We start from the raw sequence: 4,970 nt of genomic DNA on the forward strand, positions 1-4,970 counted from the left end.
ACTCAGAACCTGAGTGCCAGAACGCTAAGGGGGCCTGAGGCCATTTGGGCCATTTGGTACATCTTTGTGAGCATTTACCTCAAGCAGACCTTCAGTTTTTGAACCATACTAGCAATTGCCTGACCCAGTCCCTGCTTTACTTTCAACACAATCATTTTTCCATCTGGGATCTTTTTTTCCACAACTTTTCATCTTTGCCGTTTGCAAATGTCCGGACGTCCCCTTCTTCAGGCCATACTGTGGCAACCATACTGCTCCTTTCTTCTACTTTTTACTCCCTCCAAGACTGACCTGAGGGAATTCCCTGGTGGTCCAGTGGTTAGGGCTCTGCACTTGCACTGCAGGGGCCACAGGTTCGATCCCTGGTTGGGGAACTAAAGATCCCACAAGCCGCTTGGCATGGCCAGAAAAAAAAAAGACTGGCTTGAGTTATGTATGGTTTTCTCTTCCTTCTTCCCTCCATTTTGCAATCTTCTAACTTTATCTTCTTCGAGCAGAAGCATGCATGCATAATTTTCCCACAGAATGGGACAATCTTTTCACATACACTAAAAGGACAATCAACCTTTGCATATTCAGATATATGCCTGTCATATTTATCTTGACTTCTGAAGCCATGATCACAAGAATCACAAAATATTAAAATACTATAAAATACATTTCTTTCTCTTTTGTCATCTGTTTCCTACTGGAAAAGAGATTAAAGTCATTCAAATTTTTATCTTATTTTTCACACACAAAAAATATGTTTTCAATATTGTAGTACTGGGGACAGTCTCTTGAAACTTTAACTCAGCAGTGGAAGTGTTACAACCCTCCAGATGAAAAGTGAAAATCCCAGGAAGGCAGTGAAACATGGAGAGCACTAGGTGCTGCAAGGGACAGTGCCTCAGGAAGAGGCTAGGCATCAAGAAGGCACTGAACCTCTGAGAAATGCTCTACCCTCGTAGAGGTGGTAAGGATGGAGGCAGTGGCAGCACTGCTCAGTATCCAGGTGTCCAGCAGGGGGCAGTGTTGTCCAGAGACGCCAACATGGGAGTCAGTTGTGGGGGGTTGGGGTAGAAACCCCCTGTAGAGAACTTGAAAACTCTAGCTGTCCCAGCTTGGGGAACTCACCCACAAATGTCTTTTTGCCTTTTTTATTTTTTTCATTTTCTTCATTTCTCATTTCCTTATCACTAGTTCTTTATGTTCTACAATCGAACTGTTAACCCCTATGAATACTTTTTTCTGGTCAAAATCTAATCTTTTGACTTCTCGGAGCTACCCCTCCTGGAGCCCTCTGTTTTCCTCCTACAGTTTCAGTGGACACTGATCTGGTAAGCTCCTGAAAGTTTGTTGAAGTCCCACCAAGTGTCATATCAATAGGCTTTCTCTAGAAATTTTGTCTTTGGAGAAAATTCAACAGTCCCAATCTCCAGTGTGGGATGGAAGGGTCAAGTTCAATGGCCAGCATTATTAAGAGTGAGCATAAGAAGGGATTGTGAGTCTCTTCATTCAGTTAGGAAAACTTTCATCAATCTTTTCAATATGCCTGTTGTCCTGGAATTAAGAGCTTCTCTGGTACAACATATCCTTAGAATAAGCCTTTGGTTTCCAGTGCAGTTCTGGGAGGGGCGGTCTCCTGGATTCATAGGAGGAGAGGGAAAGGGAGCTCAGGGCCTAACAGTTCATTGTGCAGACTTTTAAAACAACTTCCTCATTTTCAGCTCCATGCCTCAGCTCCCCTTCTGAGGTACAGTGTTTTGTGATGAGCATTTCGTTGTCAGCAGCCTGAATCAGAATACTTTTCGTGGCATCCCCTCTGCCAGCTGGTAACTTCCTAGCTGCCAAAGATGTGTTTATATGTCTTCACGGTTGTCTCTTCTCCCATCTTCTTTATCCCTGCTTCTTTAAAGAGCCAACTTAAAGTGAGAGCAAGAATTCCTTAGAAAGTATTAATTCCTAAAGACAAACACTTCCACTCCAACATGTTTAAGCATAAATCTAACTACTTTTTTCTCTTAGGCTTTGCGAACGCTTACCCAGTAACATTAACAGTTTTAATTTAAATTTGTACTTTGAAATACAAACGATTTAACATTTTAGTTCTCAAATTAGTATATTTACTGTTCCTTCCTCTTCCCCTTCCTTTCCCCCAACAATCTGATTTTTATTGATTACCTTGTCCTTCTTAGTTTTAACATTAACTTGATACCAAAGGCGGATAAAGACAACACAAGAAAACTACAGACTAATATCTCTTATGAATATAGATGCAAAAAATCTTCAAAAAAATCCTAGTAAAACTAATCCAACAGCACATCAAACAATGTAACCTCCCAGCTATAAAAGATGAGGAAATCTGAGCACCGTTATAAACTCTAACAATGTAGAAATGATATTGCTTCCCACCATATCTCCTCTTTCCCTTCCATTTCAATTAGTTATAAAACAGAATGTGAATGTCCAAAAGTATTTTAGCCAATCATATATTTAAGTATATTTTCATGAGTTCTTTTACCATCTTTTTTTTTTCAGTAATCTTATCTGATTGAGTTTCATGTTTTTCTAAGGAAATGGCTCATTCCCTGAGATCTAGAATGTTCATCCAAAAATATTTGCAGGCATTTCTCCAAACTTTTGTTCAAACAAGGGCAAGCAAAGTGCTTAAGGAAATAAAGCATGACCAAAGAACTTTATATGCGGCAACCACTCTTTAATAGGTAGTGAATATTGAAGATTAAAAGCAGTCTTCTTTCTAGAAAGCTTTTAAATTAAAAGACCACACCACAACCTAGGAGGAAAGACACAATCTTAGTAAAGTTATTAGATTTCAGTGATGACCATTTTGCATCCAAAATCAAAACGAATCTTTGGACAGCCAGGCAAAAGACTATCATTCAGGGCTTCCCTGGTGGCGCAGTGGTTGAGAGTCTGCCTGCCAATGCAGGGGACACGGGTTCGAGCCCTGGTCTGGGAAGCTCCCACATGCCGCGGAGCAACTAGGCCCGTGAGCCACAACTACTGAGCCTGCGCGTCTGGAGCCTGTGCTCCTCAACAAGAGAGGCCGCAATAGTGAGAGGCCCGTGCACCGTGATGAAGAGTGGCCCCCGCTTGCCACAACTGCAGAAAGCCCTCGCACAGAAACGAAGACCCAACACAGCCATAAATAAATAAATAAATAAATAAATAAATAAATAAATAAATAAATAAATAAATAAAAATTTAAAAAAAGACTATCATTCATAAGAGAAAGAGAAACAAAACATAAAACTGTTAATGTTTGATTTGAAACCATTAAAGTACTGAAGCAATGGCCCAGAGCAAATAAATGGAAAAAAAGAATATAAAAGGATGAGTGAGAAAAGAGATAGTCAAGGGAGTCCAACACATACATAGTTGTGCTCTACTTTTTCATTTCATTCCTTTTGCTTGCTGTGATTTTAGTAGCACCCACCTTCTTTCAAATTCCCTCTTAAACCCCACAGATTTTTGGTTTTTTGCATTTTAAATATGACTTGACAGAGCTCAGAAGATATCTTTCCTATGTCAGTATATTTTCCATGTGCTCTTATATATTTGCTCTGTGTTATTCTTTTATGGAGACAATTGCTTAAGTTTTCTTGTTTAGAGTAAAATATTTCAAAGGTTTTATTTTCTCTGTGGCAATATTTTTCTTGTGAGGATTAGTCTGTCACATGTTATTTCCATTCCTTTTCTCTGCTTCCTCTTTTCATCTCTAAATAGGTCATGTGCTGTTTCTTGTTTGATTATTCACCTTTAGCCCAAGAAATACCCTGGTTTCCCATTTGGAAACACCATTTAGACTGTCAGTGTGGTACTCTCCTTCATTGTAGTATGTCCAGTAAACTTCCCTTTCTTCAATCAATAGGTTTTTCTGGTGTACTTTTTTGGGAGTTGACAGATGACAAATCCTAACATGTGGGTCCAGCATGTGATAAGGACACATGTTGAGAATCATATATTAAGCAAAAAGTCTTCTTACCAACAGACTGAAACCACAGCCATGACTTTAATTCCACATTGTTAACAATTAAAAGAAGGACGATTTAATGGCAAACCTTGCCCATTGAGAAAAGTAATAGATTGTCAACGATACTTTCTATCTTACGCACCCCCCCCCACCTCTAGGCTTATAGGAGAACTGCCCCCAAGAGCAAAAGAACCACGTGAAAGTGAAGATACAGTCTAGCAATTCCACTTCTAAGGATACATCCAAAAGGAATACATGTCCAAAGATGTTGAGAAAAATTTATGCAAAACTCGGAAATAATGCAAAAGAATGAATTCATGTATTTTTCAACGTCATATTGGAGTATTTTCTAAAAGATCTATACATGGATTACTTAATTATATAGGAAAATATATCATTCCATTCCATTCACTACTATTTTGGGTCAAGACTACGTAGTTACACATTAACATGTAGACTTGTGTCCTATAGAGAGGCAAGTGATTTTATTTTCCAGTAGAAAAAATAATCCCAAGCGTATTTTGTTGCCCTATAGGCCATTAACCAGTTTTGTATCTAATTTATCAATGGTATGACAGCATTCTTTCAGAGCCTACATACACTGAATCACTTGACTTATCCTGTGAACCAGTTTTATCAACTTGCTGGTTCTCCTGATAATTAGTTAAATATTTGACATGAACTTGCAACATTTACAGTTGATCCTGAACAACATGGGGGGCTAGGGGCACCAACCCCTGCACAGTCGAAAATCTGAGTATAACTTTACAGTCATCCTTCTATATATGCGTCTTTCTATATCTGAGGTTCTGCATCCACAGAGTCAACTAACCACGGATTGTGTAGTACTTTAGTATGTATTTATTGAAAAACATCCACGTATAAGTGGACCTGCACAGTTCAAACCCATGTTGCTCAAGGTTCAACTGTATGTAAGTGATATTTTTAACATTTAAAATATATATATACTTTGACAAAGATTAGGCATCAGGAT

The 4,970-nt window shown here is 38.8% G+C and overlaps 1 non-coding gene across 1 annotated transcript; it reads left to right on the top strand.

The window, feature by feature from the left end:
• The first annotated feature begins 301 nt into the window (after positions 1–301).
• TRNAA-UGC (transfer RNA alanine (anticodon UGC)) lies at positions 302–374 on the top strand. Its single transcript has one exon. It is a non-coding gene; the product is annotated as a tRNA-Ala (tRNA).
• The last annotated feature ends 4,596 nt before the right edge of the window (positions 375–4,970 follow it).

This window comes from Eschrichtius robustus, chromosome X (assembly GCF_028021215.1).
Source record: "Eschrichtius robustus isolate mEscRob2 chromosome X, mEscRob2.pri, whole genome shotgun sequence".
NCBI lineage: Eukaryota > Metazoa > Chordata > Mammalia > Artiodactyla > Eschrichtiidae > Eschrichtius > Eschrichtius robustus.